General features: G+C 40.8%; 1 protein-coding gene across 8 annotated transcripts in view; it reads left to right on the top strand.

Moving 5' to 3' along the window:
• FHIT (fragile histidine triad diadenosine triphosphatase) overlaps positions 1-26,691 on the top strand; it is a 1,451,582-nt gene that overhangs the window by 615,714 nt on the left and 809,177 nt on the right. Inside the window, exons 5-6 of one of the 8 annotated variants that reach the window (XM_089918157.1) lie at positions 4,111-4,238; positions 4,333-5,156. The exons of the other annotated variants lie outside the window; for them this stretch is intronic. The gene's annotated coding sequence lies outside the window, so the exon portion shown is untranslated. The remainder of the gene's footprint in view (positions 1-4,110; positions 4,239-4,332; positions 5,157-26,691) is intronic. 8 annotated transcript variants of the gene reach the window in all.

Genomic DNA, 26,691 nt, shown 5'->3' with positions numbered 1-26,691 from the left:
GTCACAAATACATGGCGTATCTATAATATCTATATGTATATATGCAGTTATATGTGTATATATATAAAATTATATGAGCATGTATGTATTTATATGTATAAACTTTTTTTCTAACCTAATTTTTAATAGGATGTGTGGAATTCAAAATGTTACAAGAATACATACAGCTTCTAATTTGAAGGTCACTTTGTTAAGATAAATCACTTTAACAGCCTTTCATTAAAGGACAGGTTTGAAATCTGATTTTCCTTTTCTTCTCCCCCCCTTAAATTCTGAAAAGAACACATTGGAAGCTGTTCCACTTGGAACATAGACCAGATAACTAGGGTGACTGTAGCAACCCAAACTGATACCTCTTAAATCACTTCAATATGGTGGCAGTAAAAGTTCCTGTTCTTCAGCCTACCCAAACTCTTTCTTCTCCCAAAGCTACATAATCTGGGACTCTGGGAAGTGTCTGCTATTAGCTAGAACCAGGCAATTCTTCCCCAAACAGCACAAGTTAGTGTTCAAAATTGAATAATTTCTTTATGGAAATCACGCTCTCCTACAGTATATGTGAATGAACAAGCTAACAAATGAATCTCAGAAGGCTCATTTCATTCTCCCATTTGCCATTTTCATCTTGTTTCCTAGCATCGCATACTGAAGAGCTAACTTTAGTCCTCTAAGATGTGGGGAGGGCCAAATCAGCATACCTGGATTTTTCATTGTTTTCCTGTAAGGATTAAACTTCATTCCTGGTTATTATGTGTGTGTAAGTTTGTAGCAAGTGGATTTATACAGCTCAGTGGCTATTTTTCCTTGTTGATATTTTTCAGGGAGTTTGCTTGGAACCAATTCCTACTTTAGGCCTCCTTGCTGTCAAAATAATATAAACACCAGGGACAGAAAATATATCTCAGTCCATCAAGCCTATCCTCTTCCTCTCTGACTATCTCTAATTAGATTCTGAAAGTTTTAAGTGCTGAGAAGGTGGGCCTCAAAACCAGACGTTCATGCTGCAGTTTAATGGGGGTGGGGACACAGAGAGGGAATTAGGGAGCACATTCTAGACTCTGTAAAATGTCCATTGGATTTTTCAGAGTTGGTGAAAATGTATGGTATTGGTATTTGTAATATGTTTCAGTTTGAGTATGTGCATGTGTGGTGCTAAGCTTTTCTTTTATTCTTATTTGAGGCCTCAGATTTTCAGAAAACTTTTTAGAGGTTTGTTTTCTGTCATGAAGGCTGCATATATTCTAACCCTGGCTCACGGTATATCCAGTGGATACCATCCCATTGTCAACTTTCATTTGGTTTAGGTGGACTTCTATGGTAAAGCAGTATTTCCTTGATTCCGTTCATTTTTTCTCTTGGCTGAATCCTATTTAGGAATCATTTTAGATTGCCTCCTCCTAGAAGCCTCCCAGATTCCCTCAAGCCTTGATTAGGAGCTCTTTTTTTCTATGATCCTACTATGTATATCCTGTGCTCTAAGTCATCTGTCAACTTGGCTGTATCTTGCATCTGGCTATTCCTAACTCAAGGGCAGGGACTCTGCCCTATTTCCTTTGGGAGCAATGGTGCCAGCTCAGTGCCTGGCCCATAGTAAACGCTCAGGAAATATGTGTTGAATTAATGTATTTTTCCAGAGAGACTTATTTTACCCATGGGGTAAAATTTTTTGGCATGTGCTTAGAAGTTGCAAAATAAATATTAGTTGATTGGATTTCCAGTACTTAAGTAATTCTCTGTTGCAAAGCAGGCACTTCTGAAAGACTCATTAAAACAGTTTTCTGAAAGTGCATATATATTATACCCTATTTCCTCCTAAGTGCGTGGGCTTAGTGAAAGATAAATAATAAATCGATAACATCCTAAGAATTACTGGAAGAAGCAGCACATTGTCTGTTATTCCCTGTAGGTAGTGTACAGAGTTGATGGGTGAGGAAGGCTTCTGATTTTCTGTTGTGACAATATCTGTAGTATGAATTTTTTTTTTTTTTGCGGTATGCGGGCCTCTCACTGTTGTGGCCTCAGCGGCCATGGCACGGGCCCAGCCTCCCTGCGGCATGTGGAAGCTTCCCGGACTGCGCCACCAGGGAAGCCCCGTAGTATGAATTTTGATTAACTTTTGAATCCATGAAGCAGAGTGTTGAGTATGGTAGATTTTGTTTGAACCAAATATCTTCTGTCCATTAAGGAGGTTTGGTCCAAAGCATCCAACAGAGTTCCTCCCCTCTTGCAGACTTGAGCTAGGAAATTTTGTTTATAGTCATTTTTAAACTTTTTAGAGTTTACTTACATTTTAAGTGATTAACTGATGAGAAGAAATATTTTAGTTTTGAAATTTATTTCTAAATTTTCAAAGAGCAAATTAAACAAGGACTCCTTTCAGCAATCTTGTAGGTGTGTAGTTTCTTGGTGCATCACTATTTACCTAGGTTTGCAAGTCTAGAAACTGAAGTTTGTACATTTACCCAGAGTGGAAAAGGGTCAAGGCCACTGACTCATGCTTACCTAACTCATAAGAAGATGATAAATTAGAATGCCAGTGTGTTCATTCTCCAGGAGAAATATAGCTGCCAAGTTACATTCATGTTATCCGGTCAGCACTTTCTCCAGTAAGAAGTCACAGTGGCAAATTAAATTAAAATCAGAAATACACTGTACTAGGGGATAATCGCCAGGGGAGCTTATTCAAATGCCGAGTCCTGGATTCCACTCCAGAGATTCTGACTGACTTAGTCTGGGATGGGATTGCGAGGCCCCAGTCTCAGGGGATTCTGATGCAGATGATCTATCTGTACACTCCTCCCCCTCTCCTGTCTGAGAAATTTAGAGAATGGTGTTTTTCAGATCCTGTCCCTAGATTCCAAAGTCATTTGACTGTGTGCATCCTTTATTGATGAAATATTTTAAGGAAATCAGTAATAAATTATTAGCAAGTTCTTCAGTTCTGTATCAGTTGATCTTTAGTAGATGTGGGGAGAAAGGAAATATGACCAAGTTCAGTTTCCTTAAGGGCTAAGAGAATGGCCTCTCCAAGGTGCCCAACTTGTGGGAGATGCAGATTATTTTATGCACACTCATCTCAGCCTAAATCCTTCTTGGTTGATGTGGATGATGGAAGATAGTAACGTGTCTGAAAGCAAGGAAGAAAGAACATTTGAATTAAGTTATGGGCAGCTGACCTTTGATTTTAATCACAACTGCTTTTAAATGGAAATGGAAGGAGAAGGAGTGGCAGAAGCATGGTGGTGGCAGGGTGTGGGGGGAGGGATGGGAAAAAAGAGAAAGTCAAGTGAAGTGCATGGGCTTTGGAGTTAGGCTGACTTGCCTCCTGATACACATTCTACCCCTGGCAAGCTGTGTGATGATGGACATAGTATGAAACTTCTGTGTCATAACTGAAATAAGGATAAAACTGACCACATTACCATGGTCAGAAGATAAAATGAGAGAACATTTTTTTTTTTTTTTTTTTTTTGCGGTACGCGGGCCTCTCACTGTTGTGGCCTCTCCCATTGCGGAGCACAGGCTCCGGATGCGCAGGCTCAGTGGCCATGGCTCATGGGCCCAGCCGCTCCGCGGCATGTGGGATCTTCCCAGACCGGGGCACAAACCCATGTCCCCTGCATTGGCAGGCGGACTCCCAACCACTGTGCCACCAGGGAAGCCCAATGAGAGAACATATTAAACAGCTTAGCTCAGTGCCTGGCATTTACCAGAAACTTAATAAATAATGGCTAATTATTTTAATAAAGGGTTAGGAAATAGAAACAGATAATCAAATGGGCTTGTCAGTCCCTTCGTTTAGCTCAGTGGACCCATTAGTCAAGAGATCTGAGTAGCAATCCCAAATCTGCCATTAGCTAATGTCTTGCATGACCTTGATCAAACCTTTAAATTCCTTGAGCCTCAGTTTTTCCATTTGTGAAATGAGAAACTTGAACTATATGGCTTGTTCATCTCTACTGTTGTTTTACCTCCAAACTGTAGGGACAAAACAAAACATTTTTTAAAATTCCTTTCTTTATCCCAATATATATCAGGCAATTACTTTTCTTATATAGAGCTTAGATGGAAGGAAGTCTTTTCTCTAAATTTGTGATCCTTCCTATGCAGGAAGTTTGAATACCTGTCTCCAGTTGACTCTCCTTAACTGCAAATCAAGCTCAGATCTTTATTTTTAATTCCTAACTTTGAAGTTTTTGATGAATTAGCACACATCTGACTATTTTGATGCGTAAATGGTAAGTCAGGGGAACTATCAAATAGTTGGGGGGCGGTTATCTTACAGGACTGCTGAGCTCTCACCCTGACCCCCTTTCTTTATTTCTCTGATAGGATCTGGAAATGGGTAAGGAATAACTCAGAAGTCTCTATTGTATTAATCTCACTGCTACGGATGTGCTCACGTAAGAGGGATCTCAGATGATTCTCCCCTCTCTTAATTGCTCTAATTTTGGTGTGCATATTTAAATCTCAGCTGTGTCCTATGATCCAGCATTCTCCGAAGTGTGTTTCATGGGACACTCGTATCTTGAGGTGCTCCATGAGAAGAAAGTTCTTTCGATTTAAAATGTGTGGAAGGGACTTACCTGGTGGCACAGTGGTTAAGAATCCGCCTGCCAATGCAGGGGACACGGGTTCGATCCCTGGTCCAGGAAGATCCCACATGCTGCAGAGCACCTAAGCCTGTGTGCCACAACTACTGAGCCTCCACTTTAGAGACTGCGTGCCACAACTACCAAGCCCATGTGCCACAACTACCGAAGCCCTCATGCCTAGAGCCCATGCTCTGCAACAAAGAGAAGCCACCACAATGAGAAGCCCGCGCACCGCAACGAAGAGCAGCCCCTGCTTACCGCAACTAGAGAAAGCCCGTGTGCAGAAACGAAGACCCAACGCAGCCAAGAATAAATAAAATAAAATAAATGATTTTATAAATAAAATAAAATAAAATGCTGTAGGGCTTCCCTGGTGGCGCAGTGGTTGAGAGTCCGCCTGCCGATGCAGGGGACACGGGTTCGTGCCCCAGTCCGGGAGGATCCCACATGCCGCGGAGCGGCTGGGCCCGTGAGCCATGGCAGCTGAGCCTGCGCGTCCGGAGCCTGTGTTCCACAACGGGAGAGGCCACAACAGTGAGAGGCCCGCGTACCGCAAAATAAGTAAGTAAGTAAGTAAATAAATAAATAAATAAATAAAATGCTGTACACTATATTGCCCTTCTTGGGGGAATCTCAGTGCACATAAGCATATTAAAGGCTCTGAGAACTCTACAGGGAAGGAAAAAATGGCTAAACTCAGCATCTCCCAGACTTACTCAAATTCAGAACTTTTTTTTTAATACTAGAGAAACTGTAATCTCTCTCATAATCGTGTTACACAGAACCCCGACTGGAAAATATTTTCATAGACTATGAATGGGTTCTGGATTATTGATTCTGCTCTATTACTTGTGAACCAATCAAAGAAGTAGAAAAATCAGGTTACTGGAATATTTGTCTTGAAAAGCAACTGGAGTTAGAATTTATGTATTGAAGTGATAGCTTTATGCTGAGATGTGCATTTGAGTACCAAGCCTGGTTTAACTTCTAGGTGCCCTCTGTTAACTCACAGAGTATTGATGGATCTTTCTTGCATTCACTGCAAGACTTTGTGAGTCTCAGAATTTCACTTAAATATTTTGTTGCAGAATGTGTAACTAGCTATGGATCTGAATGAAAAATAACACCGGGTGAGTCCATAAATAAATAATTAAAATTGTATGTGAATAACGCCAGGGTGAATACCACCATGGCCATATAATGTAAAGAGTTTCAATAGAACTCCAACGAAATACATCTGTGTCTGGCTCCAAAAACTGCTTTCTGAAGATTGGAGAGGTAGATTTATTAGAGTCTACACATTTCTGATTATGCATGCATATGTTGTTGTGAAGTTTCAGGAACATTAGAGTCCTGTGTATTCTTTTCTGCTGCTTAGAGAGAAATTTGTTTCAGAATTAGGTATGACCACTCAGCTTCAGCCTACTCTTATATGAACTGTTATCTTATTTACTGACAAATAGGGACATAATCCCCCTTTAGATATTCCAGCTCAACTAGTAACTGTAAATGTTCTTTTTATTTTCTAATCTGGCAAAGCTAAAGGGAAAGAGCTGTACTAAAGTGGTTTTGTTGATGCCTGAAGTGATGCAAAACTAAGATGAAGGTAGCAAATACAGAAAAAATAAATTAAAAATGATTTCTTTAGAATAGGTTTATGGGCTCATGTAGTTTAGTGGAGTGAGACCAAGAACCAAAAATAATCAGAGAGCCTCCTGCCTAAAAACAAACACATATAGTCAGGAACATTAGGGCATTGCTAGTTATTACATTGAAAGGATCTTCATTCAGCAATAGCAAAAATAAAGAAAAAGGGAAAGGGGCTGGATCTTTGTGGGTAGTTAGCTAGCATTACACAGAAGTGGAAATGGCACATTCTGGATCACAGTTGTACAATGGAGTGAGGTCCTCTGTAATTTCTTTCTCCTTTTCCATGTTAGATGAACAAATATAATTAGAGGAGACAATAGGTTCTGATAAATCTTTAGTCCTGGGCAAAATGTTTGAATTCCTTAGTCTTCAGTTGACCATATTTAATACAAAATGAGAGTGCATTTGGGATTCCAAAGGGAGCAGTGACTTAAGGATGATAAAAAACGGTGCTTGATCCTGTATCCACTTGTTTATGGCTTGGGGCAATATTACCTACCTTCATCTGGACTCACTGATATTGCCTCCCTAGTTCATGAGTGTAGTGTGTGTGTAAAACAGATCTAAGAGGAGCTTCTTTGTTGGAAGCGGGTAATGGGCAGTGGTGGTGCTGATAAATTATTAACAATTGGCTCTCAGGGGGAAAAAAATCTTGATATGCAGCACTAGAGGATTTGGAGATTTCCACAGGGCAAATGCTCCCACCATGACCAATTTCAGTTTATCAACCTGACATCAGCAGGCTCACAAAATCCTGAAAATGTAACACGCAGTTCTGATGAGCCAGTGGGAGCCGGCTCCAGCACACCCCTGCTAGATTTCTTAACCCCAGGCCATTTTGTAGGGCTGTTTCTGCAGATACCAGTAAGGCCCTTGCAGGCTCTGGAGAATGCCTTTTGAAAACAACTGGCCTTTATGACCTTTAAGATCCCTTTCAGAGCCCAGATTCTAGAATCCTTTCTCAAGAAAAGTTTATAAGGTGGAATACATTGTAACTGTGTGAGATGAAGTGTTTTAAAATATCAGTTTATACTGATACTATTCTTTCTAATACTTCCTAGAGAGCTGGTGATTTAACTCGGATACTTTTAGAGAATATGTGTAAAATATTAAAAAGTGGTTTTAGGGAAGGCAAGTGATTCTGACTGGTACCTGCGGATACTTCTGGTCTTTGAGCACGGAGCCATTGCCAGATGAGATCTTTGAACATGACAAAATGTTGCGTGTCATGTAGGACGGAGGCTAGCAAATGTCACTCCATCAACCGAATCTCGCCTGCCGCCTGTTTCTGTGTGGCTCATGAGCTAAGGATTGTTTTTACATTTTTGAATGGTTAAAAAAAATAAAAGGGGTAATAATAATTTGTGACACATGAAAATGATAGTTTCAGTGACTATAAATAAAGTTCTGTTGGAACACAGCCTTGCCCTTTCATTCATATCATCTATAATGTCACATCATCTCTGACTGCTTTCATGCTATACCAGCAGAGTTGAGTAGTTGCAAAAGAGAATGCGGGGCCTGCGGAGCCTGAAATATTTACTATCTGGCCCTTTGTTCAAAACGTTTGCCAACCCCTGATCTAGGGAATAAGTCTCTGAGGAAATATGACCAGGTGGTACAAGGTTCTGTATGGTGACTGAAGACATAGCAATAGGAAAGCCAAATTCATCCATAATGAGATTGAGAGGAGTTGCACAATGAAATGGAGAGAGCCACAAACGTCCCAAAATATGAAAAACATTAAGGAGAAATAAGGAATTTCTCACTCTGCCCAAATCATCTCCTTTTAGGTTTTTTTGTAACCTAAGACAAAGAAACTTTTCTTCTCATGCTGTCATGTTGATGTGTGCTGAGTTAGATGGTCTCCTGCTGCACAGGGACCCTGATGCTTCTACTCAGTAAAGGAGTGTCATTGGTGGTTCCAAGGGCTGGCTTTGGAAGGCAGCTATGCTCACCACTGTACCACCTACAGCACTTACAAGGCCTGGCTTTGGAGTCAGACAGATGGGGGTCATGTCCTAGCTCAGCCCCTTATTTGATGTATGATCGTGGACACATTTCTTTTAACAGTTCTCAACTTCCATTTTCTCACCTACAAAATATCAGATTATTCTGACTATCAAGTAAAATATTTAAATTGCTTAGCACGGAATCTGACACATAGTAAGTGTGTAATAAATGTTACTTTTTGCTTGTACACTGTTGTTATTGGTATTATGTTATTGGTGTTATTATGTTTGTATACCTCAGGGCCTCCCATACATGTACATATTTATGTTTTGGGTTAAGCTTTTATTCTTCTGGTAGACAGAAATAAATATTTAATTTGGCAGTATCTTGACATTAACACAAATTCTTTTCACACCAAACACTCCATCTTCTGGATATTGTCTCAAAATGAAACTCATGCAAGTGTTACAGTCTCAGTCAATATTTAAAACTTTGGTTTGGTGAGAAGGTGAAGTGCCACATTCATTTCTTCCCAAGAGGAGACTGCCCTCCAGTGGAAACAACTCTGGTAAGGGGAGAAAATCATTTTGGTAGTTAGGACTATGCAACAACTGTTCTGTAAAATTATTTTCTGTTACAATATATATGTTTATGAAATTTAAGCATATCTGCAGGGGAGAAAACGCTCCCACTGTCCTAGTACCTCCACAGTCTACTGTAATGATGGCATTCACCAATTATACATTCATTCCTTTGACATTCATCTTCCTTCCCCCCACGTGGTACAGGCATTTCTTTAATCAAGTAATTCTTTTTAATTTATTTGTTTATTTAATTTATTTATTTTTGGCTGCGTTGGGTCTTCCTTGCTGCGTGGGTGCTTTCTCTAGTTGCGGCAAGTGGGGGCTACTCTTCGTTGCAGTGCGTGGGCTTCTCATTGTGTTGGCTTCTCTTGTTGAGGAGCACGGGATCTAGGCACGCAGGCTTCCGTAGCTGTGGCTTGTGGGCTCTAGAGCGCAGGCTCAGTAGTTGTGGCGCCCGGGCTTCGTTGCTCCGCGGCATGTGGGAACTTCCCGGACAAGGGCTTGAACCCTTGTCCCCTGCATTGGCAGGTGGATTCTTAACCACTGTGGCACCAGGGAAGCCCAATCAAGTAATTCGTAACCTAGGTTTCACAATAGAAAACTAAGGTGCTTTAAAACATCCCGATGCCTAGGTTGCACCTCAGTTCAATTAAATCAGCATCTCTGGGGGTGTAGGATCTAGGCATCAGTATTTTATTTTTAAAGTCCCCTGCACACACTGCACACAAAGTTTAGCCTGCAGCCAAGATTAATAATCACTGCTTCAAACCTTTTGGTTTTTAAACAAACTTGTTTTTGAACAAAGTAAAGCAAAAATACTGCTCTCATGTTAGTATGGTGTCTGCTGTTCTTAAGCATGCATAAGTGTGCTTGTATTGCAGTCTCATCTCCAGGGAAATTTACTGGTACAATCTTGTTTCATTAGCTTGTTAATAAAGAAGGATCTTATAGGTAGTAAAAGGGGGTGATAAGAAATGAATCTTTGCTACTTCTCCAACTGTAAATCCCACCGATAGGTTCTGTTTGGGACCAGTAATTATTTAGACTTTGATAACCTCATGGCTAAAGTGTACAGAGGCATTTGGGCTCACCTGTCAAAAATGCATTGACATAGCATGAATTTATAAAAGAATATTTTCTATGTATTCACTGATAGTCATGTGTTTTTCTTTAGCCTGGTGATTATACATGCTGCTAAATTTTCTTCTCATTAACATACGGTTTCATGTGTTTAGTTCATTATAGATATTTTATTGATCTAATCTTTTACTTAAATAAGAATTGCTATAGTTGTTTCTGAGTTTGAGGCTATTGAAGGAAGGTTAATTAATTTTGTTATCTGTGAAATAAAAATAATGATATTACCTACCTCCTCAGGTTGTTAAGAAAAGGGAAGAGATAATGTGTGTGAAACCTCCTAGTGGCTGGCACAAGTAGGCATAGCAACGTTGTTATGATATTTAGGCAAAGTATAATAGAGGTCAAGAACAAAGGTACTGGTGTTAGTCTCCCTGGGTTTAAATCTCATCTAGACTACCTGTCAGTTCTGTGTTGTTAGGCAAATTAGTTACCCTCGTTAAGTCTTCATTTCCTTTCCTGGAAACTTTTAGGCAACTTTGCTTTTGGGGGGGCGGTAAGGTAGCTGAAAATTAAGTCAGTTAAGTGAAATCATAAATTAATGTGCTAATCACTATTCCTGGCATTTGGTAAACACCTTTTCGTATACATGACATAGGAAGAAAGTGTATGTGTGTGTGTGTGTGTGTGTGCGTGCACGTGTGCATGAGAGAGAGAGAGAGAGGTTATATATTCAGTCAGAGCTGGAAGCGACCTTACCTTGCTCCTTGAGGTCCCTGAACCAGCAATATCAGCATCACCCGGGATTCTGTTAGAAATGTGTAATTTCACCACCCCAGACCCACTGAATCAGAGTCTGCATTTTAAAAAGATTCCTGGTGATTTGTGTTCACACCTGAGCAGTGCTATTCTAGTCAACCGATGGCAAACACAGGGCAAAATTGCCACCACTCCCTTGTAGAGCACCCTTGGCAGGCATCAGTCATCAAGCATGGCACTCCATCCCTCAGCATCCTGCCTAACTACTCCAGACAGCCTCAGCTAGTTGATAGGAATTGTCATGCGAGATGCGACCTATAGGAGAAGAAACTTATTGCATGGAAAAAGCGACTTGCCTGAGCTAGAAAGGCAGCGAGTTGTCCAAACAATACTCAAATTCAGGGTGTGTAACCCTCAAACTGGTAAATCTGTAGATTACACTGCCTCCATGGCGCCATTCAGCAACTCATAGCTACAGTATAGCTGGCTTTCTGCAACAACTGGTACGTCAAAACCAGAAGGACAAAATAGGATTCCGTGACACCATGGAAGCTGAAAAGAAATTGCTTAAAATCAGATTAACAGTGCTACTGTGTTTAAAACCCGAAGCCTAATGGTAATCCCTGTGGTGATAATCTAGGCATTGTGAATTAAAAATATCTGTGATGACCGGTTAATTCCACTGATTTCCAAAATTCATTTCTTTTTAAACTTTTTTTCACTTAAGCATTTTCTTTTTAACAAAGGCTTTAGTACTTGAAGGTGGAGTCACTGAAGTGACCAGCGAATCCATTAGACACAATTTTGCAAAACTAACATTGAACAGGGCACTGAATGAGGACATTTGTATACTGCCTTTGCCTCTTACAATTGTTTTTGCTTGAAATTTTAAATCTTAGGCTGGAATGAGCCTTGAGATAGCATACGATCCAGCTTCTGTCTCCTGGGAAGGAGGGAAGAATTTTGTTCATCACCAGCGACAAATATGTTCTGCCTAGAGCAGAAATGGAAGCACCATCCTAATACCTCTGAAATTTATCTTAAGCATCACGTCTGCTGTTGCACTGAGGCTGCTAAACATTTTCTGACTCATTACTCAAATGACTCATGCTCCATTTAGTGTGGTGGGAATACATGGAGAAGCAGCCAGATCCAACCGAGTGAGTAAGCAACTGGCCAGAGTTCCTTGCATTTTGTTACCTGGGCCGTTAATTTGCTAGAAATCTCAAGATGTTAATGTTCCTCTGAAGCGTCTGGCTGACGTGAAGAGGCTTCTTCTTCTACTCTGGAGAGTATACCAAAATTTCTCCTTCTCAAAATGAAACAAGGGATTCCCAATTTTCACATTTCAGGTTTATCCCAAGCCGTAATAATAGTTTAGGCAATGTAGGACAGACTCTATCAATTAAAAACTACATATTAATATATCTGTATATATACGTATATATAATGCTATACATTTATATATATATGTCTATATATATGTATTTGCATATATATGTATGCAGTGTATTTTTGTGTGTACATATGTATAGGTGTATATGTATGTATGTGTGTGTGTATATCTGTGTGTATATGTATATATGTGTGTTGTTTTACTTTAATCAAAACTATAGTCATTTGTTTCAAAATTTCCAGGAAACAGTTCTTTCCCCAGTGCATTAACTTAGTCAATATACACATCATTTTTATGATTTGGAAGTTTTCCATATACAAGCATATTTGACTCTCTGCCACAAGAGATGGGTGAAAGGATAATTGCAGATGCATGAAAACCAGAACAAAGGATCTATGACAGTGTCTCTTGAAATAACATTAAAGGTCAGATCATAAAATTACTTTCCTTTTTTGAGTATTTTATTTCTTTGCTTGGAATTAATTTCATATCCAAAGGCATGGTATATGAAAGAAGACATCTAGGAAATGTTTTCTAGGAATTAGCTCTCTTCAATAGTCAAAAAGGAAATTTGGAAACATGTCTGTATAAATAAATATAGTCACATTTATATAAATTCTTTGTGACTCTCTTCAGTGGTGATGCAGTATGACTCCCTCATTAAAATTTTCATTTATTTTAGAATACTAACATAAGGATCAATGAAACCCATTTTCTCCTTGGAGTCAACTACTTTGTTTGTGGTTTGTGTGTGTGTGTGTGTGCTTTATTGAAGTATAGTTGATTTACAATGTTGTATTAGTTTCAGGTGTACAGAGAAGTGATTCATATAAATATATGCTTTTTCAGATTCTTTTTCATTACAGGTTATTACAAGATATTGAATGTAGTTCCCTGTGCTATACAGTAGGTCCTTGTTTATTTTGTATATAGTTCAACTACTTTGTTTTGTATTAACTTTTCAACTAATTTTCTTTTAAACTATTCTTAATATGTATGCCACATGAAAAGAATGTGTTCTGCATAAGGTAGAAATTAAACTGGCTAATTTCCAGCAAATGAAATTATGCAGGTAATTTATAAGAATAGGATCTTTTTTTTCCCATTTTAAACTATAGGCTGAATAAGAAAGGGCAGATAATGTAAATATTTATAAACTAGATACGTAAATGGATTGCAATTCTCTATCCCTATCTATGTATTTAAGTGTCCATTCTCTGTGTTCAGAAATGGATTTTGGAAGATATGTTGGTTTTCTTTCGTCATCTTCCTCCCCTTCATACATGATGTTGGGCTGGAGCCATACAAAGTGATTTAAACACACTTAGTCTCAAGCCTTTAGGAACTTAAAGTGATCTCTTTAGCCTTTCAAAGAGCTTGCTATGAAATTGGAGTCACCTGGAGTTATTGAAGCAATTGAATTATTGTTAACTAATATTAGAAAAGGGAAAGCAGAAGACTGAAGTCTGTTTTCATAGCAGCTAATGAGGCATCTAATGATTCAAATGTCACTCTAAAGCTCGCCTCATTAAGACCGCATCTTCTTTTCATAAATGTCCTGGGGTAGCCGAACAAGTATATATATTCATTTACTTGAAATAAGTAACAGAGCTTTCCAACCAAATTTAAATATGAAAGGAAGCTTCTTAGCATTGATATCTTCTAAATGTGTAAACACATTTCTTAAGAACAGCATCAGAGAGGTGGACTCTGTATCTTTATTCTTACAAAATTCAATTTTTGGATTATTTGAAAGTGGAGTCTGCCATCAAATTAAATGCACCATTGACTACATGTTTATTAAGAGATTTATTACCAGCTGCCTTATTTAGTGTACTTTTATTAAAATACTACTGCAACTTCCATCTGAACACTCCTAATTTAGATATTTAATGGGAGGTCATAAGGCACCGAATTGTCCCTGTTATTTTTGGCCTACTAGATAGCATGGGGCACCTAACTTTAGGGGAATAAATTAAAGGGAGGGAATCTAGGTAGCTTCTGGACATTTGGGAAGCCTATGCACTTGATTTTTCAAATTGCTGCTGAAATGCAGCTCCAAAATTAGATATATGAAAGCTTGCTTCCTGAACTGGCTCAGTGTTCATTTAAAAGAGCCAGAAGAACCATGAAGTTCTAGGCCCTGTGCTTGTGATAGGGTAAATGCCCAATAAATATCTGTTGAATAAGTGAATGAATCAATGAATTGGGTATTACAATTTGGGGTCAATACTCTCTTTTTTATTTCTTTGAGAAATAGCAATAAAGGTGTTTATCCATATTTACATCTGTATTTAAAGATGGTGATCTCCATGTTGGATATGTACTTATCAGTGGATGAGAGCAGTGTGTATACATAAATCTACCTATGGATACAAATATGTAATTAGATTCACAAGCTGTAGGAAATGGGGAGAAGTATACAGGTTTTCAGACTTTCCAAACTGCCTAGAAAAATGGGTATTAATAGTGTTGCCTCCGGAGAGTTGGTTTTTCATCAATCACCATCTCCGTTACGAGGAAAGCCCTTTTCCCATTACTTTTCTATTTTAAATCTATTCCCCTGCCCTGGCTGATTGAACCTTTCTGAAATGTGCCAGGCAGAGAATCTCGCCTCTTCTCTCAGCTTGGAAATAATAATGTCTTCACATTTTCATGGCCTTTTCTGAAATGGGAACCTTTCATTTATGTTTCGCTCTCAATTGAAATAAATTGATTAACGTCATGGAATTGTGTTTCACCACAGACCTTTCGAAACAAAAAGCTGCTTTTCTTATGTGGTAAGGGAACAGATTGTCCTAGATTTCTTTATGCTCCAAGGACTCAGGAGCAAAGGATCTGTTTTATCGTTACATGTTATTGAATCCTAAAGAATGATCATGTTTCATTGCATCCCTTTTGCTGTGTTTTTCCCTGGAGCAGCCCCAGACCCCAGGCCCTTGGCATTTAGTAATCACAGAGCTCTCTCTGGGACCCCTCTTCCAAATCTCTCAGATTTTCCATCTCCTTATCTTTTTGCCCTATGAAAGGTTCTGTACCTTGCCTTCCACTTCTTGGTTTTTTTTTTTAGTTGTAATAATCATATTCTTAATTTCCAACGATCATCTTGCCTCTTACACTTGCATTTCCCCCCTCTCACAGCACTTGTGTTGATTAATCTCTGTTTCACCAGGTCCATTCCCCTCTCTTCCCTGCCCTGCATCCCCTGAACTTCCTTGCTGGTTTTCCCAGTGAGAGGCATCAGGACAAGTTTGGAGGATGAACTGAGAACAAAGTCAGGATATTTTTTACCTCCTCTCTTTTGCCTCTCAGCCCCATCTCTAGTTGTAGGTGCGTCCTTCTGTTACTGCAGCTCCCTCTGGGCAGCTTGGTCTCCAGGGGTAGCGCTCACTGACCTTGAGTAACACTATTCCTCCCCTGTCCCTTCAGCATTAGGGGTCGTGATGGCTCCCCTTGTTGCTAGTCTCTGGTGCCCACCATCCATCATTTGTTTTCTAACACTGTCCATGCCTTTATTCAAGACTCTTCACCTGAACCATCAGGAATGAATTCTGTTCTCTGATGGATAGACAACCTGTTCTCAGCTTATAGATGCGGACTGTTCTTGATTTCTCTGAGGATTTGAATTAGAATTTATATTTGTAAGTTCCCATTTGACTCATGACTTCTGTCTCTGTTGCCAGTTGTTCTCTCAGTGTTAATTTTTCTTAACTCTTTTATTCTTTCAAATGAAAATCTCATTTGATTAAATAGGTAATTCATAAGGGTTTCCTCCCCTGCTGTGAACGCCGATTTCTACATCTGATGGGTCTCCCTGCCTTCAGTTCCAGTCCACTGAGCTCTCCTGGACATCATAACCAGATTAATATTCCTTGTACACCTCTCTCTGATGTCTAAACAACAAAAAATTAGATTTTTTGGTTTGGTATTGAAAATCTTTGAGCATGTGGATCTCAGCTTACCATTTTGATTCTCGTCTCAGTAGACCCTCGACCTAGATTTCCCTTCCTCACAAGCACATCTTTCTCATCCCTCTTTCTATGACTGTGCACATCTAATTTGTACTCATGTTCCTAACTAGCTTGTCATCTACCTTCTCAGCCAAGTGCAGAGATCCCTTCCTCCTTCACTCTTATTCTGACCTTTATCACTTACCTCCTTGTCTCACATATTTCACTGCATGTCTTGTCTTACCAACTAGAAGGTAAATTCTTTGGAGACTAAGATTTTTAAAAATTTTGTTTCTCGTTCAATTATTCACTCTCCACGCCTTCAAACGCTTTTGCTATTATCTCTGTTCTCGGGGCTATCAAGATGAGACAAGCAGTGTTCCCAGCTTCAAGAAGCTCACAGACAACTGGGGAGACAAGCACATAAGTAATGGGGACACAGTGTGAGAAGGGCCATGATAAGACACAGATGAGGCAGGAAGAAGGAAGGAGATCTGGGAAGGCTGGGATGTCTTCCCTGGGTTTTCTTACCCTGGCAGGTGGAAGGAATGACAGAAGATGAGCAAGGGGCACTCTATAAATATTGGTCAACTGATGGAGCTTTGTTTTTAACTTAGGAATGGGGGCATCCAAGGCTACACGTTTAAGTAAGGCCTTGGTTCCAAAGTGATCAATTGGACCATGGTGTAGCCAAAGTATGGATTGTTATCCCAGATGGACTCTTCACAATCCTGAAGTTTCCATTCCCAGGCTGCGATTCTTGAGGGGTTAGGAGGGGAGTATAAGACTCACAGCACTCCACAATGCGTCCTTTTCAGCTGTGGCTGGCTGCTTTTCTGAGAGCTTAGCACCTGCCTCAGCTGTGCCCAGTTACCAGATGATGGACAGGTGGTACTGTTTGAAGCTAATGTGGCACTGATCAGCCTCACTCTGGTCTATGCTCAAAGTTAGTTGTAATAGTTAGGGCTTCAAAAAAAAGCTAAGGTAAAAAGAGAAGAGGAGAAGGAGATGCAAGGATGCAGCTGATAATTTGTGAGCAAAATCGCAAGCTTACGTGGCTTTGCTGAGGTTGCTTCCCTTGTTGCTCTGCAAGAAAAGCCAGAAAGTGAGAAAGCGGAAAGTAGGAAAAAAGGAGATGGCTTAGAAGTTTTGAAGAGCTCCTAGACTCCTGGCCTTTTCTAGCTCTCCCAGCCACTGGGTTTCATTTTTTAATTAAGAAATAGAACACAGTAGTGGAAAGTACCCAAGACATAAACACACCATGAATTGTCTCCACTGGGAGAATCTTCAATTTTCTGCCTGGAGGGAGAAAGGTCAGAATCCAGGTGATGAGAGTTGTTTGACCCCACCCTTCCTCCAGCCTTTAATTGGGGGCAGCTGACCTTCCTTTCATTTTCCCTTTTGGAAAAGCCAGAGAGAGCGGAGTGTGTGTCGTCTCTCCTGTTTCCTAGAGCTGCTCTGGATCCTGCAGGTCAGTCCTCGGCCCAGGAAGGGCACACGTAGATCCTAGGGAACAAGAGAGTTCACATTGGAGGTGGGTGAGAGGGGCACGAGTCTTTCAGGCAGAGTTTTGCAGTGCTCTGACCTCTCCTTCCTATTCTCACTGTGGATATTTAGTTTGGGGATCTGAGGCGGGGAGAAAGAGTGCAGGAGGTGCGACTAGGATATGGCTGGGACATTTGTTAGCAAATAATTTGCTTTTCTGTAGAAATTCAAATCCACAGTGAGATTGGGGAGGGACTTCTGCAGGGGAAGGGAAAGTATCTGATGGAAATGGTCATAATTCCTAACAGTGCGCCGTGGTAGCCTCATGATTTGGGTCCACCCTCTGCAACTGGGTTAGTGACTTAGCCTTCTGAGGTCTATACTTTCTGGTACAAAGCCAGGCAGTTCTGGGGAAGAGCTTGTTTTTTGGCTTTGGACAGACATGAGTACAGGTCCTGGACCTGCCACTTAGTAGCTTTGGGACTTGGGCAATTCATTTTTCTTCTTTCAGCCTCAGGTTGTTTTTTTTTGTTTGTTTGTTTGTTTGTTTGCGGTACGTGGGCCTCTCGCCACTGTGGCCTCTCCCGCTGCGCAGCACAGGCTCCGGACGCGCAGGCTCAGCGGCCATGGCTCACGGGCGCAGCCGCTCCGCGGCATGTGGGATCCTCCCGGACCGGGGCACGAACCCGCGTCCCCTGCATCGGCAGGCGGACTCTCAACCACTGCGCCACCAGGGAAGCCCCAGCCCCAGTTTTATCAACCAAAAAGTGGGAATAATAGGAGCTATCTCACTGAGAGGATGAAATGAAATACTACACATCGAGCAAATTGGTGGTGGTGGTGATTAAATAGCTCCCCTAGTTGCTGACAAAATGGTCCCGATGTTTTATCCCACTATCGCTTTCCTTTTTACATCTCCTCAGCCAGCATTCTGTTCTTTTTACACTAGGATGTTTAAGGGACTTTTGACTCCGGTCAAAAGAAATAATGCGGTATATCTGTCCCTCTATCCCATTTAAAGTCTTCTATCATTTCTGTCAATGGGCCACATGTGTTTTGTATATTCTAGGACTTGGGATGGTAGGAGTTATGCAAGGGGTAAAAAGAGAAACCACAGGGCATGGGTTACATGGGGTATACTAATGGACCTCACAGTTGGCTACCAGTATAGGGTGGGATGCGTGGTCTTTTTGAAAATGTTGGCTGTGGACTTTTTTTTTTTTTTTTTTTGCGTTACGCGGGCCTCTCACTGCTGTGGCCTCTCTTGTTGCGGAGCACAGGCTCCGGACACGCAGGCTCAGCGGCCATGGCTCACGGGCCCAGTCGCTCCGCGGCATGTGGGATCTTCCCGGACTGGGGCACGAACCCGTGTCCCCTGCATCGGCAGGCGGACTCTCAACCACTGCGCCACCAGGGAAGCCCCATTGAAAATGTTGGCTGTGGACTTTTAAGCTATTGTGTTATCAGCAATCTGTTTTTTCTGCCATTGTTATTTGTAAATATGCCTAGAGGTTAGACTATGATAGACGTATCCAGTAAATAGAACAAATATTAATTATGAAATACAGAGAGGATATAGCTCAGCTTGGAGTAATTAAAATAAAAGCAATTCTCTATATATGTGCAGAGAAGAATGCCACTTACTACTTTTTTGTACCGCTTTGAAATTGGAGATTTTACATCTAATTGCTGCCCAATTACTTCTGTTACCTTAGTCAGTTGGCTATTGATGGCTTATCTTGGAGTGTTGGTTTCAAGTGACCATGATCGAGAATTCAGACTCTAAACCCAGAAAGACCTGCAAGATCTTTATAATCCATATTTTCTAATGTGAGTTCAGAAAAATACTAGTCACTTGACATGATCTATCCCCAAAGAATTCTGTACTTAGGGAGGTGCTGCAGAGTATAGGGCCCCCTGGAGCCAGCAGTAAAATAGTTAATCTTCGGCCACGTCCTAAAACCTCTGTAAAACCTGTGTAGTTGGATTACTCAACTCTTTCCCAAATCCCTTTGAACATGGAACCTTTTCTTCATGTAATGCCTGTTCAATCTTCCAGAACAAACTTGGGGAAACACTATCTTGTTCCAAGCCTTCATTTTGGAAATGAAAAGCAAAGGCCAAAGAGGCGATTTGCCCAAGTTCACTATATGGTGAGGCCCTTGAATTTTCTGCCTGTGTTCCAAATCAAACATTATTACCTTGTAATTGAGGGAAGATGCTAATGAAAGGGAATTCTTCCTCTCATGGACTTTACCTAATAGCTTTTGTTAACTTGCTTTTTGATCTTTTGTGCATTTTGGTTTTCAAAGAACACTCTTTCCAGAGAGGGTACATACTAGTATTGTTTATTGTGTAACCATGTAAGTTCTATTGTAATTATAATTTTGTTTCTTTTGAATCCATAAGCTTTCTCTTTTCCCTCTAAAGCTCACCTGTCTTTTATTCCCCCCCAACCCCCAACTTTACACTGGCAGAAATGTCACCGTCCCTTGCTCTTCGTCTTGAGCATTACCCCAGGTAACCGATCTGAGGACCTGCTTTTTGCTCCCAGAGAATATGCACATTCCTGTGCGCTGCAAGATTTTCTCAAATTCTCCTCAGAAGCCGAACGACTTCTGTATAATCTACTACTGCAAAAGGAAATTAATTGATATTATTAATGTTTTTCCCCTTGATGACAATTTTTTTCTTGATCTCAGTGTAGGTAATACATTATGCAGGGTTCTTAATGTTGGCTTGTGGATGTGCCATTCACTGGGGTCATTAAGTACCCTAAACCACGGTCCTCAGGATGTGCCTTAGAGAGCAGAATTGCAGGTCTTGCTCGCCAGTCTCCTGCAAACTATGATGGCCACTAAGTGTTCTGAGAACTTTGGAACGAGTGTCCTCTTCAGTCCCGGGTTGGCAGTATTTGATGTGAATTCAGTGTGGTTCAGTCCAACAAACATTTGCTTTCTCAGAGTCAAAACATGTGCTCTGTTCTGGAGATTATTTTTTTAAACGTATTTTGTATTGTTGCTGCCCGTGAAGAGTTCACCTTCTAGTGAAAAAGACCAACTTCTAAATGAACATGACACAGGGTGTTAAGTGCCGTATTATATGGTGTGCAGAAGTCTAAGGCACAAAAAGGAGTAAATTCAATGGGAAAAGGCTTTATGAAGCACTTTGATGGCATCTTGAAGCACATCTCTTTGAAGGCCAAGAAGCTTGGTGATTGAAGTGTAATAAATATGTTGTAGGCTTCCGTGCCCTCACGGTCTCTGTCCCACTTCCAAAACTCTTGTTCCAATTAGAACTCTTGCTCTCAAAATATGCCATATATGGAAATGTATTAATATCAAGTGTATTGATGTAAAAATTCACCATTTCAGTCCAGATTATATAAGTTTCAGTAACTCTTTAAATAGACTGTCCTATTATCTTCTTCCTCTATATGATTATTCCTACCACCTCCTTAGTGCTTATTATTATAGGTCAGCCTCTGTACTGAGAAGCTCCCGTTTCGTTTGTTTGTTTGTTTTTAATGTATATATCAGTTTTTACTGTTTTTTTTTAATACAGCAGGTTCTTATTAGTCATCAATTTTATACACATACATGTCAATCCCAATCGCCCAATTCACACCACCATCCCCACCCCACCCCGGGGTTTTCCCCCCTTGGCGTCCATACGTTTGTTCTCTACATCTGTGTCTCAACTTCTGCCCTGCAAACTGGTTCATCTGTACCATTTTTCTAGGTTCCACATACATGCATTAATATACGATATTTGTTTTTCTCTTTCTGACTTCACTCTGTATGACAGTCTCTAGATCCATCGACATTTCAACAAATGACCCAATTTCGTTCCTTTTCATGGCTGAGTAATATTCCATTGTATATATGTACCACAACTTCTTTATCCATTCGTCTGTCGATGGGCATTTAGGTTGGAGAAGCTCCCATTTCTTGCTGTGTTTATTTTCCATGTAATCCTGACAATGATCCCATGAAACATTACTTTCCAAACTTGTCTACAGATTGGAATTCTCTGGGGAGCATCACAAACTACTACTGCCTGTGTTCCAGCCCCAGAGGCTGATTTAATTGATCTGGGATGTAGCCTGGGCTTTAGGGTTTTTAGAAGATCCCCAGGTGGTGACGAATATCGTTTAAAATTGATTGTGGTCATGGTTGTTAAACTCTGAATAGATTAAAAACCATTCAATTGGATACTTTAAATGGGTGAATTGTATGGCATGTAAATTATATCTCAATACAGCTCTTATATTTAAAAAATCCTAGGTGAATAATTTGGGAAGTACTGCTATAAAGTAAATGGAGAAACTGAGACTTGGAGAAACTTAGTGACGTGCCCAAACCCTCATAGCTAGCCAAGGTGGAGTAAGAACCCAGGCAGTCTGACGCTAGAGTTTGTTCTTACCAGTTACTTCATCCTATTGTCTTCAAACATGAAGATGATTCTGCTATCCCATGACTCCACAGTATATGCTTGGAGAAGTAGTGATGGATTTGCTCCCATCTATCCACACACCCTCAACATGTCATATTGTATAATCAGTGGATCTAATTTGCAAAATCATTGGCATTAAGACAAGATAAAGGAATTAGCCCGTTTGGGAATAACATTCTGAGTCGCTTTATCACAGTACTGAAATGAGCTGAGCTAGCCTCCTTTGGTGGCCAGGAGGCATCCTCCAAAGCACATTGAAAGAAGAACACATGGGTATCAAAGTTATAAATTCAAAACCAACTGTTCCACATCCTGGAACCTGAAAATAGAATTCTATTTAAGAGATACTGCCTGGAATGTTACCTTGCTCTTTGTCAACCCTCTACTGAATTTGGGTATAAAACGCACATAAAAATAGTTCAACTATGATGGGAGAAATGTTTGGGTTTTGTGTGCAGATTGGGAATAAGAAGGCAGGCCTGCTTGGAAGGCCTGCTTTTACCAGTCCCACGAAAACACAAAAGGAAATGATGAGCCTCTTCATAATAAATTGTCATAAATGTGTTTTCTGGAAGGAGGCTGAAGGTGTAAGTCCCTAGAGCAGCATGGTGACTTTCCTGAGAGGAATGCTTTGTCTCTTCTATGTAAAGATGATCACTGCTGACCTCTTAATGGCTGCTGCCGCTCTACCTATGTGCTCCCTTTCTGAATAAAGATTGAGTTCAAAAGGATGAGCTCAGCTCAGAGCTGAAAGGGAGGGAACTCATTAAAAATGGCCTTTCTAGAGGCTTAAAGGTTGAGTTTCAGGGCATGAGTTTAGTTCATTTTGCTTTAGTAGTTAGGTGCCAACTGTCTTCTCAAGTGTTGAGAAATGTAGCAGTTTGCAATCTATTTCTTATAGACAAACGTCAGCTGGGAGACTGTTATCTTAAATACTAACGATTAAAAAAACAAACAGCATTGTCTGTAGTTGCTGGAAATATTTACTTGGATTAGTGTTTGTTTTGTTTTTAAATTAATATTAATTTCCTTCTTTTTTAAGTCAATGAAATCCATTGTGCTAATACTTTTCAAGGAAGAAGGAGTGCCTATTAGAATCCAGTAGGGAGGAATAAAGTAGGAGCTAGGCATTCTGGCATTCTCTAGCAAATGAAAAGATTGTACTGTTGATGAATTCTTTTATTCTGTATTTGGGATCAGCCCAGCTGATTGTTCTGGATCATCAGGCTGAGTTACCCTGTGTCCTGTAGGAAAGTGGGGGCTTGGGGAGCTGGGGTGGTGTGTCCACCTGGAGGCTTCCCAGTGGCACTCACGGGTACTCTTGACCCCCTTTTTCTTAGTTGTTCCGTCATATCTCCATCCATCAGTAAGTACTTTTAGCTCTTCTTCCAAAACATGTCCAGTATATGACCCCTTCTCACTCTCCCACTGCCGCCTCACTAGTTGAAGCCCCTGGCTCAACTGTAGAGCCTTTTCCCTGTTTGGGCTGCTTCTGTCCTTGCCTAGCCATAGCCCGTTCTCCACACAGCACCACGGCACTCTTTAAAATCTAAATCAGATCGTCTTACTCCCTGGCCTGAAAACCTCCAAAGGTTACCTGTTTCAATAAGAGTAAAATTTAAATGGCTTAGCCTGGCACTGCCCGTCTGCATCAACCTTATCTTTCTGTCTTCATCCTGGATCACGATCCTCTATTTCACCAGGCTCCAGCCAGGTTGGCCATCTTTCTGTTTTTCATTCGTGATTCAACTTGGTCCACATCACGGTCTTTGTGCTTGTTCTTCCCTTTAATTAGAAGGTCTTCAGTAAATAGCAACCCTTTTCCCTGCTGTGTTTCCCAAATTTGTCATTGAAATGTCATTGAACTTGTCATTGAAATTGTGAAAGGAATGGCAGATAGAGGCCAGGCGTGGTGGACATGGCATTAGATCTTAGGCAAGGTGGCTAGCTCAGGAATTCTCAGAGTCTTAATATACATATGAATTACCTAGGGATCAAGTTCAATGCAAATCCTGATCCAGTAGTCAGGAGTGGAGCTGAGAATTTGCATTCCTAACAAGCTCCCAGGTAATGCTGACTGTTCCTCCCAAGGCCACACTTTGAATATTAAAGGGCTGACTGGTATTGAACCCCCCAAATTTTAGGCCAACTGATGTACCCTTACAAAATATTCAGTGCCAGGCTCCTCTTAAAACCTGGGAGTGGAGAAAAGCAGGCCGCCCCCACTAACACCCTGGATGGCTGGTCTCTTAACTAATCGATCTCAAGTGAGACTTTTCTTCTCAAGTGGGTCAGAGGGATCCCACCTGACCATCCAATCATTTGATCAGTTATCCCACTGCCCATCCCTTTCAGCTCCATTATCCCATATTATTTTTTCCAGCTCTCACGATGATCTGAAAATCTTATTTTATTTGTTTATTGTTTTTCTTCTGATTAGAGAAGGAAGCTTAGCTTGTCTTATTTACTGCTGTATCCCCATAATTATGAAAGGCAGTGCTCACTATATATAGTTCCTGAATAAAATAATATGGAGTAGTTAATCTAAGATGGATTGACCAGAATTTCCATGATGGTGGAGCCATTTCTTTCCTGTTAATTGTTGTGTCTCTAACACCTAACATAGGACATGGTACATGGAAGATGTTGAGTAAGTGAATGAGAAATCAAATTGGAAATAGGGAAAGCATATTTTAGAGTAACAATTAGTGGATCAAATCAACTAGCAGGTGTTACTTTACCTAGGGGTAGGATCATCTCCATACTTTCCCAGTCTTTGTTTTAATATTAAGAATTGTGCCTGAGTAGTTGGTAACAGGCCGTTTTGGGGGGATGGAGGGGGCGTTCAGAGTCTTTTATCAAGAGGCTGCTGAAGACTGTACCACTTGATTGGAGGCCATTGTCCACTGACACTTCTGAGCAGAGACACAAACATTCCTGAGAAAGAGTGAGCCATCTATTTCCACCTCTCATTTTTCTTTCAATGATACCAGAACCACAAAGTCCGGTTGCTGAGTTGCCTTTTCAAGTCATAGTGGATAATGGCCTTAACTTTTTTCCATCTCTGTGAGAATTGGGCTGTTCACCTGTCCTCTGCCCAAATGGCTATTGCAGATTTTCTCATTTCAACATTCTTGACAGAGGTGTTTTTTTTTTCTTTTCCATTTCATCATCACCTGAGGCTAGGAAAAATGGCTCAAATATTCTTTGACTATAGCTCTTACTCTGTCAGTAGAGGTTTTGAGGATTCCACTTCTATAACTTGGCTGTAACTGGATTAAACAGAGAAGAAGAGGGAAAGAAGGATTGAACTAAAGTTTGTTGAGTGTGTCTTGTAGTCTAGGTGCTTTGGACAAATAGCTATATGGAAAGCTTGGCCTTGAATGTTGGCTTTGTTCTTTGTTTCCAAAATGGGATTGGCTTTTATGTAGGTCCCGCTTTGTATCTTTCTGACTGGTAATTTGAGGTCTAATTCCTACATGTAAGTTAGTGCTTTAGGGCGTTCTACTGTATTGGTTTGCTTTGGTTTAAAAGAGTAGGCTCTTACAGGATACATTAAGTAACTGTTAAATTCTAGAGATAGGGACTTTGAAAAGTGCAGGGACTGAGTCCATTATTCAGCTGATGTTTACTGGCTGCCCACCATTTGCTAAGCACTGTGCTGGCTGCTATGCACATGGGAATGTCAAATGGAATCTTCTTTCTAGGAACAGTCTGTTCTCTCTAATCTCTGCCTCCTTCCTTCCCTTCGTCCCTCTCTTAGACACACACATACACATTCACTCTTGCCATTAGGAAAAGCAGCAACTGCCCTGCCTGGTGACAGCCTGGCATCCCCTCGGCTGTGGCCTACATGCTAGTAGAGAAAAGGTCATCACGTAAAAGTGGAAACGGGGCTCCACCCTGCCGTCTTTCTCTTGGACTTGCCCATAGCTGTGAGGTGTGCACGATCACTCTCTTAGTATGTGGCCTGCCTGATTCTTGCCAGTTATCATTTTCAGCGTGGGACAGGGAGAGGGAGTCAGATCAGACCAGACCTGTGGACCTGGGGCCCTGGGGTCCCATTGATATTAACGGGTACTTGGAGAGGAAGACCCATTTGGTTTTTGACTTGAACTAATTTATGTACCGTTGACTTAGAGAATTCAGAGACTACTGGGAACTGCCCAGCTATTCACAAAGCTGTTCTTGCCTCTCTATGTGGCTTCTGGGTCTGCTTTGGGGGGGGGGTGTTAACAGATAACCCTAATCTCACACAGCATTCCCTGCCTGCAAGATCATGATCTAGTACGTGAGGTGGAAAATTGAATGCATAATTATAGTATGAGTGAGGGGTACTGTATTAGGAGCGTGTCCGAGGTATGTTAAATAAGGCAGAATGGTAGGACAGGCCCTCGGCGTGTGTTTCCCTCATTCTTTTGCAACAGATTGCATCTTTGATAGTCTTGATAATGGAAGGAAGTTACCCCTCAATATAAGCTACAGTTATCTGTGCACTGTCTTGTTTGTAAACTTTTAAACTGCAGTTTCCTCATTAGGGTGTACCATGTTACAGTTTAATTTGCGTCTTACTTACTGTGATCTGAAACCTTTGGGAGTCATCATCCTGAAACATCCATACTTAACTTCTCTGGACATAGGTGCCCTGGCCTGTCCCCAGCAACGTAGCATGCCCAGAAAAGTAAACCACCAACACAGGAAGACTCCAACATTTTAGCAGTAGGCTTAGGCAGTTGAAGGAGAGTTTGAAAAACAAGCAGATTTGTCTAACAGTCTTTGTAGGATGG

This window comes from Delphinapterus leucas, chromosome 10 (genome assembly GCF_059928025.1).
Source record: "Delphinapterus leucas isolate spDelLeu-1000000601 "Yukka" chromosome 10, BTC_Dleu_Yukka2, whole genome shotgun sequence".
NCBI classification, from domain to species: domain Eukaryota; kingdom Metazoa; phylum Chordata; class Mammalia; order Artiodactyla; family Monodontidae; genus Delphinapterus; species Delphinapterus leucas.
This window is presented reverse-complemented; position numbering and strand designations above follow the sequence as displayed.